This window comes from Bubalus bubalis, chromosome 18 (assembly GCF_019923935.1).
Source record: "Bubalus bubalis isolate 160015118507 breed Murrah chromosome 18, NDDB_SH_1, whole genome shotgun sequence".
Taxonomy (NCBI): domain Eukaryota; kingdom Metazoa; phylum Chordata; class Mammalia; order Artiodactyla; family Bovidae; genus Bubalus; species Bubalus bubalis.
This window is the reverse complement of record NC_059174.1, coordinates 27,169,698-27,188,627: the sequence shown is the minus strand read 5'-3', so window position 1 is coordinate 27,188,627 and position 18,930 is coordinate 27,169,698.

Below are 18,930 nucleotides of genomic sequence, written 5' to 3'. Positions count from 1 at the left end.
GAATATATTTGAATCAGTTCTAATGAGGTGGATGACACTGGAGCCTATTATACAGAGTGAAGTAAGCCAGAAAGAAAAACACCAATACAGTATACTAACGCATATATATGGAATTTAGAAAGATGGTAATGATAACCCTGTATGCGAGACAGCAAAAGAGACACAGATGTATAGAACAGTCTTTTGGACTCTGTGGGAGAGGGATAGGGTGGGATGATTTGGGAGAGTGGCATTGAAACATGTATAATATCATATAAGAAATGAATCGCCAGTCCAGGTTCGATGCAGTATACAGGATGCTTGGGGCTGGTGCACTGGGATGACCCAGAGGGATGGTACGGGGAAGGAGGTGGGAGGGGGGTTCAAGATGGGGAACATGTGTACACCCGTGGCGGATTCATGTTGATGTATGGCAAAACCAATACAATATTGTAAAGTAGCCTCCAATTAAAATAAACAAATTTAAATTATAAAAAAAAAGCTGTCATATTGATGCAGTTGTAAACCTTATATTACAGAAAAGGCCCAGGTAAGACTTGACTTTTATTTTGTTCAATTCACTTTCCATTACATTCTTTCAGATTCATCACATTTTATAAAGCAAATCCTGCTTCCCCCACCACAGTATCAAAAAGGACTCTGCCATCAATTTATCTTGCCATCAATTTCTTGAAGGTGGAAGCATTATTCAGAAATTGAGATTTAGAAAGGTGAAGTAGCCTGCCTCGGAGAAGGCAATGGCAACCCACTTCATTACTCTCGCCTGGAAACTCCCATGGATAGAGGAGGCTGGTAGGCTTCAGTCCATGGGGTCGCTAAGAGTCGGACACGACTGAAGCGACTTAGCAGCAGCAGCCTGTCTACATCTCTATTGTAAATGAGCATCCAAATCAGACCTAAACACCCCATCAATGTCCTTCCACACACAATCTTGTTTCCCTTGATGATTAAATGCTTACCTGTTCTTACAGTTACATGAAGAGTTTTAGAGAGTAAAATGATGGAGTTTAATTTTGGAGATGTGAAATAAAAGTGAAGTGAATATGCCTTTTAGCAAGGACTTAATCTAATGCCTGATCTGCCTCTGATATAGTAACTGTTGCTGACTGTTCTTTGTTTGTTTGTTTGTTTAAACAATGTCTTATAAAAGATTCCATTCCCAAGGCACAAGATGAATATTAGCATCTATATACTTTTCTGTAATCTTCCCAGGTGGCTCAGTGGTAAAAAAAAAATGTGCCTGCCAATGTAGGAGGTATGGGTTTGACCCCTGGGTTGGGACAGTCCCCTGGAGAAGGGAATGGCAACCCACTCCAGTATTCTTGCCTGGAAAATCCCACAGACAGAGGAGCCTGGTGGGCTACAGTCCATAGCCTCACAAGAGTCGGATGTGACTGACCATGCATGCACACTTTTACTTAGCCTACCACTTAGAATACACCTGTATCACAAATCATTCCACCCTAGCTCCTCAATTAATATTATAACCCTCATCATCATTGTTTCCAAAATAACTCAGTGTAGAAGCTTTTTCTGATGAGGGAAAGAATAGACAAAATTGTTTAACAGACCCACATATGGGAGGGAAAAACCAATTAAAGATTATCTCTGAACCAGGACCGCCAATATGAGATGAGATGCATAACTAATCAGCCCAAGACATACAACAGGTGAAGTGAGGAAAATGTGATTGTGAGAAATGTAACAGTCTGATGTGCCTAATTCACTTTTCCCATGGAGCCCTGGCCCATCTGCTGTGACTCAATTGAATATCAGAAGATGGAAGGAGGCCATCATTCATTAACTTACCCAACTCCTTCAGGGCCTGGCTTCGCCTGAGCTTTGTTTTTGTTCTTGCACCATAGATTTGGAAACCGTTAATATTTCTCTCTGGGTTTCCAAACTTCCCACGCTAGGATCTAATCTGATTCTCTTTTGAAGGGACCAGAGGTGTGAAGTGCTGTATACACAAAGCAAAGAGTATCAAACATTTGTTAAAGCGCCAAAGAACTGCCTCCTCCTCAGCTATGATGGATTAAAACCATGAAAACATAGTGCTAATTCTAATGTTCTTGGAAACAACCCTCCCAGGCTTTCTTTTTCCTATCTCTGCCTGGGCTCAGGCGGATTTCTCACACTAAACATTGCCAGTCAGGCTTTGGATTCATTGCTCAAAAGAATTTCTAAACTTGAAGGCACACAAGGAATGAGTAGATGATTTTAAGCTAATTCTGTAGATATGAGTCATTTATTAAATTTTTATTGGAGTGTAGTTGCTTTACAATGTTGTGCTAGTTTTTTTTTTTTTTCTGTACAACAAAATGAGTCAGCTATATGTGTCTATATATGCATATATCCTCTATTTTTTGGATTTCCTTCCCATTTAGGTCACCACAGAGCATTGAGTAGAGTTCTCTGTGGTATACAATAGATTCTCATTAGTTATCTGTTTTCTATATAATATCAGTAGAATATATATATATTTCCATCCCAATCTCCCAATTCATCTCACCACCTCCTCTTCCCACGTTGGTCTCCATACATTTGTTCTCTACATCTATGTCTCAATTTCTGCTTTGTAAATAAGATGTGGTACATATATACAATAAAATATTACTCAGGCATGCAAGGGAACAAAATTGGCTTAAATGTAGGGACATGGATGATGTAGAGACTGTCATACTCAGTGAAGTAAATCAGAAGAACAAACCTTGCTTTACTTAGACAAATCAGATGCCTCTAAGAGTGCATATATAATTTTTAGAAAATAGTTGAGCTTACAAAATATGCACTGTTTACAAGTAGAGATATGTCTTAACCATGTTGGTGATCCCTTCTGTCTTATATACATATAGATAATAATCCCTACATTTTTTGTTTGTTTGACAGATGGATTTTCAGTTTGGCCAGTGGAAAATCAAATGGTACTAATACTACAATGAACTAAATGCCTTTTAAGTAATGTTTTTCATTTGTTAAAAATTAAAGACAAACATGGAGTATTTGAGTATCAGAATTATTCTCTTTTCTATACATTTGTATAGAGAAGACTTGATTTAAATATTACTTTCTTTGCACTTTAAAAAATAATTAGTTTTACATTAAAAATGTATATTTTGAAAAGTATATAATTTGGTGAAACTTGACGAATATATAAAACTTTGTAACTGTCAGCCAGACCAAATTATAGAAATTGGAGGTTTTTCCTCCTTTCCATCTCAAAGATGGAATCACTCTTCTATTCTGATTGTTCAGTTCAGTTCAGTCACTAGTCGTGTCCAACTCTTTGCGATCCCATGGACTGCAGCACGCCAGGTCACCCTGTCCATCACCAACTCCCAGAGCTTACTCAAACTCATGTCCATTGAGTTGGTGATACCATCCAACCATCTCATCCTCCTGTCCCCTTCACCTCTCGCCTTTAATCTTTCCCAGCATCAGGGTCTTTTCCAATGAGTCAGCTCTTCCCATCAGGTGGCCAAAGTACTGGATTTTCAGCTTCAACATCAGTCCTTCCAATGAACATTCAGGACTGATTTCCTTTAGGACAGACTTTTTGGATCTCCTTGCAGCCCAGGGGACTCTCAAGAGTCTTCTCCAACACCATAGTTCAAAAGCATCAATTCTTCAGTGCTCAGCTTTCTTTATAGTCCAACTCTCACATCCATACATGACTACTGGAAAAACCATAGCCTTGACTAGACGGACCTTTGTTGGCAAAGTAATGTCTCTACTTTTGAATATGCTGTCTAGGTTGGTCATAACTTTTCTTCCAAGGAGTAAGCATCTTTTAATTTCATGGCTGCAATCACCATCTGCAGTGATTTTGGAGCCCCCCAAAATAAAGTCTGCCACTATTTCAACTGTTTCTCCATCTATTTCCCATGAAGTGATGGGACCAGATGCCATGATCTTTGTTTTCTGAATGTTGAGCTTTAAGCCAATTTTTTCTTTCTTCTTTCACTTTCATCAAGAGGCTCTTTAGTTCTTCACTTTCTGTCATAAGGGTGCTATCATCTGCATATGTGAGGTTATTGATATTTCTCCCAGCAATCTTGATTCCAGCATGTGCTCATCCAGCCCAGTGTTTTTCATGATGTACTCTGCATATAAGTTAAATAAGCAGGGTGACAATATACAGCCTTGATATACTCCTTTTCCAATTTGGAACCAGTCTATTGTTCCATGTCCAGTTCTTCCTGACCTGCAGACAGATTTCTCAAGAGGCAGGTCAGGTGGTCTGGTATTCTCATCTCTTGAAGAATTTTTCAGTTTATTGTGATCCACACAGTCAAAGGCTTTGGCATAGTCAATAAAGCAGAAATAGATGTTTTTCTGGAACTCTCTTGCTCTTTCGATGATCCAGTGGATGTTGGCAATTTGATCTCTGGTTCCTCAGCCTTTCCTAAAACCAGCTTGAACATCTGGAAGTTCATGGCTCACGTATTGCTGGAGCCTGGCTTTAAGAATTTTGAGCATTCGTGTACTAGGGTGTGAGATGAGTGTAATTGTGTGGTAGTTTGAGCATTCTTTGACATTGCCTTTCTTAGGGATTGGAATGAAAACTGACCTTTTCCACTCCTGTGTCTACTACTGAATTTTCCAAATTTGCTGGCATATTTAGTGCAGCACTTTCACAGCATCATCTTTTAGGATTTGAAATAGCTCAACTGGAATTCTATCACCTCCACTAGCTTTGTTGATTGTTGCTGTTGTTTAATTGCTAAAAATCCTGCCTGACTCTTTTGTGATCCCATGGACTGTAGCTCTCTTGGCTCCTCTGACCATGGGATGCTCCAGGCAATAAAACTGGAATGGGCAGCCATTTCCTTCTCCAGGAATGAAATTGTCCCAACCCAGGGATTGGAACTGTGTCTCCAGCAGGAGGATTCTTTACTGCTGAGCCACTGGGAAGCTTCTATTGCAAAATTTCTAATAACTGAAATCATACAGGAGTATCAGGTAATTTGAAATAGATATGGTAACATTATTCTCTTAACACTTTAAAACAATTTAGAGCTATATATCTAATTCATTATCAGTGGACCCAGTTTGCAAGTTTGTCTAGTAGAAATACTAGAGTGAACAAAATTACTTTATTCTCCTTTGCAATTCTGATTAACATATTTTTTTAATTTACATAACAAAAATCAATATTGATCTTGAAAATAGAATAAATATACTTTTCTAAAATGAAGGAATATACTTTTCTAAAATGAAAGAATGTAAGGGTATAAGAGAGCCTCTAAATTTCTTGGGTTAAAAAGTAGATTTAACATCATATCTGGAAATATAAAGCTTACTGCTTTTCATTAGGGAGTCTTACTTAAAACCAGGATTGCTGGGCAGAGTAATCCTGCCTTGGGTTCCAACAGGACAGTGGAATATAGCTACAATCTAGCTATAATTTCCAAAACCAGATTAGAAGTATAAAATCTTTAGGAATTACTAGCAGTTTTGAGGGTTATATTTAAATATGCCTACAAAGATGTCTGGGCTTCCTGTTAGCTCAGATGGTAACGAATTTGCCTGCAATGCAGGAGACCAGGGTTCAATCCCTGGGTTGGGCAGATCCCCTGGAGAGGGAAATGGTAACCCACTCTAGTATTTTTGCCTGGAGAATTCCATGGACAGAGAAGCCTGATGGGCTTTAGTCTATACCCCGGTGGGCCTAGCTATAATCCATGGGGCCATAGAGTTGGACACAACTGAGTGACTCACACACACACACACACACACACACACACACACACACCAAGATGCTTAAGAATGTAAGCTTATCTGCAGTTGGAAGGCTGCAAGTTCTGTTTTCCTGTCAGAAACATTAATCAACTGACACTGTTGATATGGTCCGGAAATGAACATGATTAGTGGAAGTTACACATTCTACTCATTATTGCTTTGTTGAAGACTCATTCAATTGAGAGAACAATATTATAGGACTTACTCACACTGATGTGAATCATTTGGTTCATAAACAAATGAATAATAACCTGTTAGTCCAGGAGATTAAAAGCTAAGCAGATATTTCATAAGAACAAAAACCAATCTAGGGGAGGAAACAGAGAACAAATTCATGTTAGTCATTGGCTTTCAAAACTGAACAATGTTAAACAACTTGAGTTTGTGGAGTGAAACGAGGGAACACAGGCACCATTTTTGCTGAGGACCATTTATAAAGAAGTTTCAAAGTTTCTTTTTGAAAAATTACTTCCATTTCAAGCAAGGAGTGAAAGTCGCTCAGTCGTGTCCAACCCGTAGAGTCCAAGGGATTCTCTAGGTCGGAATACTGGAGTGGGTAGCCTTTCAGGCTAAGAAAATGGGTCCTCAAACAGTTGCCCCCACCTAAACTTTTTAAATAGCTACTGAACATCTCCTGTGGATTGCAATATATGATTCTGGGATTGATTTCCCTAGACTTTATACTCATCTTTAATCCATGGACCCACTGTAGTAGGTAGTCCTATAACTGTAACTCTATTCATGCTACCAGTCAGTGAAGGAGAGAGGAAATTTTCCCAGAATATTGGAAAAATATGAACAACTAGAAATTGGAAGTTTAGAGAGATCAAGAAAGTCAATCTGGTAATAATAAGGTGATTAAAGCAGGTGATTTAAAAGGGATCTAACATGGAGATAGTGCACTGGGATGACCCAGAGGGATGGTATGGGGAGAGGAGGGAGGAAGGTTCAGGATGGGGAACACATGTATACCTGTGGCGGATTCATTTTGATATTTGGCAAAACTAATACAATTATGTAAAGTTTAAAAATAAAATAAAATTAAAAAAAATTTTTTTTAAGTCACAGAAAAAAATAAATAAATGAATTTATTTATAAAATAGAAATAGATTCATAAACATAGAAATTACAAGCTTATGGTTACCAAATGGGATAACTGCTGGGGTGGAGAGGGTAAATTAGGAGATTGAGATTAACACATACACACTATTATGTATAAAATAAGTAACAAGGATCTACTAAATAGTGCAGGAAATCATACTCAGTACCTTGTAATAATCTATAACAGAAAAGAATCTAAAAAAGAATATATATATATATGTGTGTGTGTGTGTGTGTGTGTGTGTATGTGTGTGTATGTGAATAAAGTCAGTTCACTTTGCTGTATACTTGAAACTAACACAACATTGTAAGTTAACAATACCTCAATTTAAAAAAATGAATAAAAGGATCTTATCACAGTTTATGTCAATGAGTGTTATGCCTATGTTTTCCTCTATGAGTCTTATAGTGACTGGCCTTACATTTAAGTCTTTAATCCATTTTGAGTTTATTTTTGTGCATAGGAAGTGTTCTAATTTCATTCTTTTACATGTACCTGTCCAGTTTACTCAGTACCATTTATTGAAGAGGTTTTGTTTGTTTGTTTGTTTGTTTTTGAGTTTAACTAAGCTATTTCATGTCTCTGAAACTTGGTTCTTCATTTCTGAAAAGAAGAGGATACATTTTTAAGGACTCCTCTAGCTCTTAAATACTATTGCTGTAATTCAAAGTGGAGCTGGTCTCTAAAACTTGCTGATTTATACTTGAAAAAAAATGGTGATTTTACTTGGTGTTAAAAGACCTCTTCAAACTCTTCAGTCAGAAAAAATCAAAATCTTTTTTGTGTTAACTGTTTTAATTAAACAGGCAAATAAGTCCCCCTCCAAAAAAAAAAAAAAAAAGGAAAAGAAATAAAACCAATCTGGTAGTAATAATGTGAGTAGAGTAGACTGATTAAAAACAGACCTAATGCTGGTGATTTTGTGCTTCAAAAAGACACAGATTGTCAGCAATGAACAATGTACTAAACTAACTGCTACTGATACAAAAGTTCATTCCTTGCCACCAACAAGCTTACTATATTATGAAAATTACTTTACAGTTTGTAATAAGATGTCTTGATTCTGGATTTCTGGGCCTGCAAGGATACACTGACTTTCCTATGTAGGATCCTGTTAGATATCAGAGAGTCATTTAGCTCAATATTTCTGGTAATGACACAAGTGGAAATATGGATCTACATTGATGAAATGCAATGATGATGTTTAATCTTGGAATCTCACATGCTTGTATTTTTAGAGAAAGAAAGGTAGTCTTAATTGAACAATATTAAGACCTGAGAATACAGCTTTATTTTTCTCACTTTGCATGATTATCATGCACATAAGACATAGAGAGTTTTTAAAAATGATTGAAGAATAAATAACAGACTCAGGGTTAAAAATTCAAGTAGGTTTGAGTCCAGTCCCATGTTTTCCCACAAATTTAATATTAAAGGATTTATAAGTGGTCAGTCAGGATGTAAATCAAATGGGGGGCTTTACAAATCATATCAGCTCTCTACCCCTGACTCACATGTGCTATTATAAATATGCTGTATTCTATTTCACTCTTCATCAAAGTTGTGCTGGCTTAGTGTTCAACATGTTTTGGACTGCTTAACCTCGGCAAACTGAAAATCTAACTATGCCATCTAGTATAGTCACTGGAATGGCCCAATTAAGAGCATGCTATTCTTCTCAATGTAATTTAACTATGCCTCTTAGTAGTTTTAAGGCTGCATGAATATTAGAAGATTTTGAATGCATTTGCTAATATGCTGATTACATAATCAATGATACTGATCATGTAGTAGGATAAATTGCCATTGACTTTGAACTGCCTTAAAATTCCCCAAACATAAATTACCATAAATTTTTAATTTGAACTTTGTTTCTAGAAAAGGCAACAGACACTATCATTTCATCTATGTAGTTATTTGTAATTCATTGACTACAGTCAGTGTTCTTAATATTTCAGATGAAATCTTTCCATTAAAATTATCTAGAGCAGACTTACTGGGTCCCTACTACACATTACATGCATATTCCAAGCCTGATATACACCCCCTTTCCTCACCATTTCTGTCCTAGTAAGATATATCTCTCTTACGTGTACTACAATGATCAAGCATCACATCCTTAAAAAATGTCTTTCTTGTAACTACAGGCCATGGTACACAATGTGTATGCTTTAAGTAAGTAAGTAAGTGTTAGTCGCTCAGTCATGCCTGACTCTGCGACACTATGGAGTGCAGTCCACCAGGCTCCTGTGTCCATGAGATTTTCCAGGCAAGGATACTGAAGCGGGTTGCCATTTCCTTCTCCAGGGGATCTTCCCAACCCAGAGATCAAACCTGGGTCTCCTGTACTGCAGGCAGATTCTTTACTGACTGAGCTACAAGGAAGTGTGTGCTTTACTCTCATGGAAAGAAGAAAGGAAAGAGGAAGATACAGTATATTAAGAACATTAATTCTACTGCTAGTAATAATAGCAGTTAACATTTATTGATACTTATTCCATTAATCACTTTATATACAGTAATGTTGTCAGTGAAACCCCAATCTAACCACCAGGAACATCACCTGCAGTTGAAAAAAGTCAGTTTATTACTCATAGCACAGGAGAATGCCCACCATAGGAAACCATGGGATATCTCAGTAAAGCATACTGTGTATGTGTGTGTGTGCTCAATCACTCAGTTGTGTCCAAATCTTTGGGATTAGGAAGGACTTATTATAGGATTTGGGCTTCCCAGGCCACTGAGATGATAAAGAATCTGCCTGCAATGCAGGAGACCTGGGTTTGATCCGTGGGTCATGAAGATTCCCTGGAGAAGAAAATGGCAACTCACTGCAGTATTCTTGCCTGGGAAATTCCATGGACAGAGGAGCCTGATGGGCTACAGTCCATGGAATGACAAAGAACTGAATAGGACTGAGTGACTAACACTAATAAGTGTAGGACTTAGGCTCCGGTTGAATTGGGGTGGGTCCAAAGAAGTGGAGATTCACACTGATTTGGGTGATGTCAGAAAGCAGGTATAGTTCCATAACTGTATATCTCAATAAATCTTATTTGCTGGGAAAGTAAACTAACAAAAGACTAAAGCTGCATTTGATAAAACAGAAGCAGCCATTCATACTAACTAGGAGAAGGGGTTGTTTGGTACTTTGTGCCTTGTACAATTATTCATGATCGGTCAGTTTTTAGAATTGACTGTGGAGTGGTCTTGTTATTGGTGTGATTCATCATGACCTCTGTGTGGTCTTCTCTGATGTTGATATTCTATGTAATTGCTAATGCTCAACAGTTGAATAACAGGGCCTGGCAGTGAGTGCAAGAACAGCAAGTAGCAACAGCAAGGCCCAGCTGATGGTCCCAGGCTAGCTCCAGATGTCCAGGGCTGCTTTTCTCTTACTTGATACATATATTAGGCCACTTATTTCATCAACAATCTGATCAGTTTTATGCTACTATCATCTCCGTTCTATTGGTGAGATAAATGAAAGTCAGATGGGTTATCTAACTTGCTCAAGGACACAGTGACAGTAATTGGACTCATTAGTGGAACATTAGGCTGTCTGCTTCCCCGATTCCAGAGGCCAAACCATTAATCCTAGACTAAACTCTCCATTAATAGGCATATGAGAGAAGTAATTATTGTATTTTTCTCCTTTTGAGTCATGTTATTACCCTAAGAGCTACAAACATGAAAAATGTTTCTCAACCCTCTGATATCATCTAACATTTCAAATGTAGCCCTTCTCTCTCCCCTCAACCCTTCACAATGTTTCAGCTTGTAAAGTGGTCAGCTTGCTCTGCTGAGTCACAAGGTCTACTCAAAGCATATTATTCTCATGCCTTAAGCTGAAATACAGAAACCATATAAATGTTTCTAGGCTTGAGACACCCAAACCCATAAATAGGCAAAGCTTTCCTCTGCCTCCTACCCAAGGATATGAGCAGCAAAACTTCCTTGAATAATCCCAGGAGCACCCTCTGAGATTGCTTAGGGATTTATCTGACTTACAACCCAAGTCACAGCAGCCCTGGACAGATCAACAATATGATGTGGCTTCTCATGACTTACTTTCATACAGACTGGTATTCAGCTTTATCTTCTTCCATGAATTCAGTCACTCTGGGAAGAAGTCAGACTCATGCTACTGGACATTTCATACTTTTAAGATTAAAGACAGGGAAGTCCCTGGTGGTCCGGTGATTAGGACTCTGCTTTCACTGCTGAGGGCCTGGGTTTGATTCCTGGTTGGGGAACTAAGATCCCATGAGCATTGTGGCATGGCCAAAAAATTAGTAAATAAATTAAAAAATAAAAGATAGTTGATAGCTTGACCCAAAATTTGGCTAATTTCATTTTACATTTGTAGGTATATAATATTCTGCTGCTTTTATAATTATATAATATAATTATATTGAAGAAGGTCTATATAACATTAGAGATAAACTTCTAGTTTTACAATATAACTGTAAATTCTTAAATGCTTCTCCTAACTTTGAATGTGGACAGGTTTGTGACTGCCTTGATCACTGAAATATAGCAGAAGTGATCCAATGTGACTTCTGAGGCTACATTAAAAAGGCAAAGCAGCTTCTGCCTTGTCTGTTGGAAGACTCATATTTGAAGTTCTCAGCCCCAGATGGGAAGTGTGTGAAGTCTGAGATTGCCTACATCCACAGATGAGCCCTTCCTGCCTTGGAACCAGACCTTTGAATGAAGCTGTCTTGGGCCCTTTGGACCACTTACCATGATAATACCACTGGAAGATATTTCACCACACCGCATGGGACAGAAGAACCACCCAACTGAGCGCTGCCCAGATTTCCAACCCAGAAAATCACAACATACAATAAAAGAGTTATTGTTTTGTCATAGTTTCATACACAAGAAGTAGATAACTGGAATAATTTACCCCTGCAGAACTGATTGCAAAGAATTTCATATGGCTGGAGAAATGGATAATTATTAAAAGAGACCTGTCTTTTTGGCAAATTCAATACATCATGAGCATTATGTGATACTACCCCCACCCCCAAAAAAGTAATGCAATCTGTATATGGTCGGGAGGCAAGCAAATATTCCTTTAAATAATTTTGTGTAAAGCACACCATTCATTCAATCAGTGAACCATTCACCACAGGCAATAAACTTCAACTTGAATTTCACTTTGTGCAAAGTTTAAGTATGAATTATTATGGATGCAGTAGTAAGAAACAAATATATACTACTCCTCAAGGATTTTTTTTAGTTTAGAGAAAAAATACAAATTTTAAAAATAATTCTGGTATTTTTGTGACATATTTCCAGTCATCATTTTCTAACATGTCCAATTATCTTCTTCAATTTATGGATTCAAATAGCATGGAAATGCAGTTTAGTTTAATAGGTAATCTACTGAATTATGAACATAACAAAATGATTTAATCAGTATGAAGTTATTTTTATATTAATATACAAAAATAATTTAGGAGAAATGTTACTAATAAATATTAAATTGCCAAATTTTAAATATAGTAAGTAAAAAAGGTTTGTATCAGCAGATCTCAAATTGAGTCCATATTTTCATTTCATACACTTTTTTTCAAGTGTGTCTAGTATCTTGGTAATTAAAACCTCTGTTGGTCCTTTGCCACTAAATCAGTGTATATTTGCCTTTGGGACAGGAAATATGTAAACCAAAATAAGAGAAATCATGACTGACCTTATTTTTGAAGTTATAAGAAATATATTAGGTGATAGGTCCTCATAAAGCATAATTTTATATTTTACTACTAGTTACAAAAAATGTATCACCTCTTATACAGCTACAATATTATATAGTAAATAATCAAGATGCTTATTAAGTAAAAACAGTTTTATGATCATCCCTCACTCTACACTATATATGGTTAAAGTATAGGGGTAAACAATATATGAAGTATTCAGATACCCATGAAGAGACTGAAAATATAAGAGGACTAATGCTGAAACAAAGGACAATTGGATGATGAAGGAGGCCAGGGGAGGAATTGAAAGACATCTTTACACAATTCATTAATAAATTCTAACCAAGATTCATAAAGGGGGACATGTAGAGAACTCTGTAGTTGCATATACTTAAACATTGATGCTGTGAACACTCATTCACATGGACCAGAACTTTTCCCACATTTGGAATTGGAATGATTTTAAGTGGTAAGATAGCAAAATGAAGAATAAAATAAATCCCATAATAAGAAGCCATTTTCCTTTTAATCCATCTATCACTCCTTTTGAATACCCTGAAAGATTCAGTTTGGTGCTGGTGTGTCCTAAACACCATTCTAAAATTTGTTTAATCCAACAAAGAGTCAGTTTATAGCAGAAAACCATCACAAAACAGCACTATCATATTACAATGTGATCACATAGCTTTTTGTATTTATTTTTATATTTACCTTTATCAACTGACACTGACTTTTACACTCATAGTAATAAATAGGCTTTCCAGAATGCTGATAGAGTACGCATGAAGATTTAATGAGGTATAATGGTTACTGCCTGAGCTTTCTGTTCCTGAATAAAGATACATATGCACAGAATCTGAATTTGATTCTGCAACCAAATCCACCAAAAATGTTGCTATCTATAAATTTGGTTGTCCAGATTCTAATCTTCACCACCAACTTCTACCTCCCATGTTAGAGGCACTATCATCTGTCACCACAATTAAATAACAAGAACTTCTAACTGACCTGCCAGTTCCTATCTCTTTCCCTATCTGTACTCCATTTTAAAAATAGCATCCGAAGTATCCCATGAAAAATGCTATCAGACCCCACAGCTTTTCTGTACAGATTCCTCCAGCTTCTCCCCACTTTACTCAGAACCAAAGTCCATCTATTTGCAATGTCCTATTGAGATCTGGCTGCTGATTATCAACTTGACCTCACCTACTACAAAGCTCATCCAACTTGAATCACCAGAAAAAAAAAAAAAGTTCCTAAGAATATTATTAATATGTCTCCAAGATGTTTGATGCTAATACAAATATTTTCTATTAAATTAGAGTCTTCTAATAATTTTTATTAGATGTTGCTATTTCATTTTTAACTTTTGACATAAGTATTCAACCCTTTAAGCAGTTAATGTTTTGTGCAATTTGATGACTTTCTGGTCTTTATAAAATTAGGACAGTCTTTAAAACTATTAACCATTTATATGTCCAATTATTTACCAGTTCTCAAATCCCAGGCTTTATTATTCTTCATAAAAGGCCAAAATCCTATGGTATAGAGTGAGATCTAAACAGCCCACTGACAGGATGCTGAAGCAAGTGGGAGAGACATGCTAATTGCTCATGCCCTCCTTTATTAACATGTTTCCAAAACTGTTTTCCATTTCACATCATGTATCAGTAAAAATGTGGCAATGACAAGGTAATAGAAGGAAGATTAGCTTTAATGTACTCCCTTTCATGTTAATAGTTAGAGCAAATATGAACTAATTTATACCTTTAGCTATTTTTCTTTTCTGTGTGTATTGTAACAAATGTGAAAATTGCTGGTGTAAGTGCAATCGATCAACTGAGATAAATGCAAGTTGAGTTCAATGAATCTTTAACACATTTTCATAAGGCTACCCTTTTTAGTAAAAATTGTTAGTCGTTTCTCTGTCAGCATAAATACTACAGAATCCTGGGAACTCCAGGTTCCAGCAGGCAACATGGATTTTTTGATTAAACAAGTGAATCAAATAGCAACAAATCAAATCAAGTTCGTGAACAATTAGATGGTACCGAACAAACAAATAACAAAGCTTGCATTTGCTCTTAAAACTACATCTTATGTTTCAACAGTACAGCTAATCAATATTTTGAAAGGTCTTGGACAACTGTAAAATGGTATGGGCAGTTAGTTCTGAATAACTCTAAGTGAAATGTACCCCAAATTATTCACTATTTTTATTTAGTGTTATATTTTTGGATATCCTTTAAATATTATGAGATATAACTAGAATGACAAATAGAACCTTTATCAAATTTAATGATATACTAAATATATCAACAGTGAACACTTTGAGTCAATTTTCAAGGCATACATCAATACAAATACAAGTTCGTGCAATGCTTTGACCAGTGGAAGTCTCTTTTTAGATATTGATCTAGATACACATAGATACAAATATATATATATAAGTGTAAGTCCTCTATTGGGTATAATCCAAACATATATACTATCAAGAAGTGCTTAGACCTCAAAAGCACCTAGAAATGCCTCAACTAATAATAGTGCTTGTTAATTTCCCATCCTCACATGGTTCAAAGCCGTGGTGCCTTAATACTGAGATGTTAGGTATGCTTTGGGGAAGGAACTTGGTGGTAACACTCTCCCTGCTTGAGGTGCGCACTCTCTCTGTAACAGCTCGCCGTGAAACAATCACTGAAAGCCATTTTCACTTTTCACCTTTTTGCATGAAAGTGAAAATCCTCTTCATATCTCTTTCAATTTGCAAAAATTGGTATAAACGTAGATCTTTTCAGAAAACTAAAAGGGCATGAAACAAACCTTCAAAAAGCAGGGGATACCTGTATACCCAAAGGAATTGAAACCAGGATCTCAGAGATATCTGTACTCTCCTGGGCACTGCTGCATTATTCACTATAGCCAAGACATGGTAGCAACCTAAACATCCATGGATGGACAAATGGAAAAAGAAATGTAGTAGACACATATAGGGGAACATTCTTCATCTTCAAAAAGTAAATCCTGCGTTTGAGACAATATCAGTAGACTTGGAGTACACTATGCTAGGTGAAATAAGCCAGACAAATAAAGACAAATACTGCATGATAAAATTTACATAAGGAATCTAAAATAGTCAAACTAGTTGAAGCAGAGAGTAGAATGTGGCTTCCAGAAGGCTGGGGAGGGAGAAATAAGGAGATGTTAGTCAAATGGTACTAACTTTGTTATGCAAGGTCAATGGGTCATAGAGAGTAGTACAAAGTATAGCTAAAATACACACATATAGTTAAAATTTGCTAAGAGGGTAGAGCTTATGTAAATATTGTCAAAATATTATGCAATAATAATAAAAAGGGCAGAAGGAAACACTTGGAGGTGATGGTATAGATTGCAGTGATGGATTCAAAGAGGTAGTTCTCTACATCTCTAAACTCATTAAATTGTATACATTAAATGTGTACAGCATTTTGTATGCCAGTCATACCTCAATAAAGTGGTTTTAAAAGTGAAATGTTAAAGCAAAAAGTTGACAGTCACAGAAATCACCACTGTAATTCTGATTGCTTAAATGCAAAATCTATCCCTCTAAGAACAATTCATGATTTCCCTAGACAGGTAAATGACTTTCTATCTAAATTCCCATGTCATTTTATTCGTTGATTTTGTCTCAACAAAAGAATAACTTTTCAGAGTCACAAAAATTGCTAAAGCAATCTGTACCTCATTTCCATTTAGTCTTTAGGGCCATCCTATATTCGACAAAAGTATTGATATAAATAAATGTAGCCCCGAGATATTTAAAAAGGCTAAAATATTCTCTATCGCATTCTTATACTCAGTTCAAGAGCTGAAGAAATTTTTTTAGAAATATATATTTAAACTACTTTTAAATAGGAATATTGGCACTTACATAAATTTTGCAGGGGTCAGAAATGACAAAGTACTCCAACATATTCAGATGAACTTCATTCTTCAGTGCGGAGGCATTAGCATCATTCACCACATACTTCTGGTTCTCTTTCCAGCCAAATAGTGGGACTGCATTTCCCTGCCTCTTGGAGCTCAAGTGGCCATGCAGCCAGCATTGGTCAATGAAATATGAGTGGGAATAATATGTATGACTTCTAGGTGGAAATTTTAGGAATTAATGTGCTCCTACTTAATTTTTCCACCTTTGCAATAACCAGAGCATATCCAGACAGTTAATCTACTTCACACTGTGCCTCTGAATGAGGATGATGTAGAGCTGAGCCCATCAGCCACTCTGTGCTGTTCAGGTATTGTTAGTTGAGCAAGAAACAATCTTCTGTCATTTTAATCCACTGATATTTTTAGAATTGTTTGTTACAGCAGCATAATCTAACTTATGCAGACTGATATGCTTATTATTATCATTTTTCTTAGAAAAAAAGTATAATATGGCTCATATTTTCTGGAGCAATATGTCACAAAAGTAAAAATTAAAATATTGAATGCATATAATTAAACAATGATGTGATGTCTGATATGCTATTTTTCCTTTAAAAATATCATTTCACTAGACTGGAGGGCATGCAGCAGGCATCTGTCAACAACTTGCCACTTTGATCACATAAAAAAGTTACTTTATGAGATCCTTTATTTTGAAATGTTGAATTTTTTATTTTATCCAGAATCTTGTCTGCCATTCTTGGTTAGGACACCAATCAAAAAAATTTTTTTTAATTATACTGATCAAAAATAGAGATTATGATAACTTGATAGGTGAAGGCATCTACCTTTTAAAACTGAAAAAAAGTTAAAAAAGTTGATAAATGTGTTTGAACAATACACAATTTCTACAATAAATATCAACTTCCTGAAGGAAATCTACTTTGTAGTTTGCATATTAAACATAACAGTATAAACTGCATTTGAAAGAGGTAAGACCATGAAAGTTGGAAATGTCTAGTCTTGGCCCCTTCACTGTCTGGTGGGTCCATACGATAAGATCTGGCCAACGAAGTGTGAGCAATTTTGACATACATAATTTCAGGCTGAGGAACTGAAAAGCCTATGTTTGATGTGTTAGACCGTCTTCCAAGTTCTAGTACTCAAGGTAGACTCATATTTCTGACAGGGTTGATAAAAGATGGCAATATCCCTGCCAGTACAGCACTGTCTCCAGTGATTTCCTTTCACTGGCTAATACCTTAGCAAATTGACTTATTATTAAACATCCCGGGAACTACACTAATTTAAGCACCTCATCTGTTTTTTGCTGGGCCCCTAAGTTATAGAATCAGGATGTGGCCCAGAATTTTAGGAGGAAAATGGCATCCCTCTTTCATCTACCTGGCTTAGATAACCATGTAACATCAAGAATAAGTAAACCTCATATATTAAGCCACTGTGAAGAGAATTCTTTATCAAGGCTCCAAAACCCTAAGCCAATCCTGAAAAATACACATATTGGACTAAATAAGAATTCATCTGTAACTGTTTTTTCTAAAAATTCCTGCCAAGAGAAACTGGTAAGGGGGTGAATATTTAAGGAAAAAAGCCAAAAGAAGGTACATTTTAGAACAGTGTTGGCCAAGTTTTTCAGAGGAACTCTGGGATGTAAATGATACATCAATTCATGGGCTTAACATTCCAGGTTCCTATGCAATATTGTTCTTTACAGCAGAAGATTTTACTTACACCCTAGACACTTCCACAGTTGAGCATCATTTCTATTTTGGCACAGCTGCTTCATTCTTACTGGAGCTGTTAGTAATTGTCCTCTGTTCTTCCCCAGTAGCATACTGGACACCTTAAAACCTGGGGGATCATCTTCCATCATCATAATTTTTTCATTTTCATATTGTCTGTGGGGTTCTCCAGGCAAGAATAATGGAGTGGATTGCCATTTCCTTCTCCAGTGGACCTCCTTTTGTTAGACCCCTTCACTATGACCCATCTGTCTTGGGTGGCCATGAAAGGCATGGCTCATAGCTTCACTGAGTCATTCCAGCCCCTTTGCCACAACAAGGCTGTTATCCATGCAGGGGCCTTAGGAAGCATTACTGTGAACAAAGCTAGTGGAGGTGATGGAATTCCAGTGGAGCTACTTAAAAAGATGATGCTTTTAAAGAGTTGCACTGAATATGTCAGCAAATTTGAAAAACTCAGCAGTGGCCACAGGACTGGAAAAGGTCAGTTTTCATTCCAATTCCAAAGAAGGGCAATGCCAAAGAATGTTCAAACTATTGTACAATTGTGCTCATTTCACATGTTAGCAAGATTATATTCAAAATCCTTCAAGCAAAGCTCCAGCAGTGCATAAACCAAGAACTTCCAGATGTGCAAGCTGGATTTAGAAAAGGCAGAGGAACGAGAAATAAAATTGCCCATATCCACTGAATCATAGAAAAAGCAAGG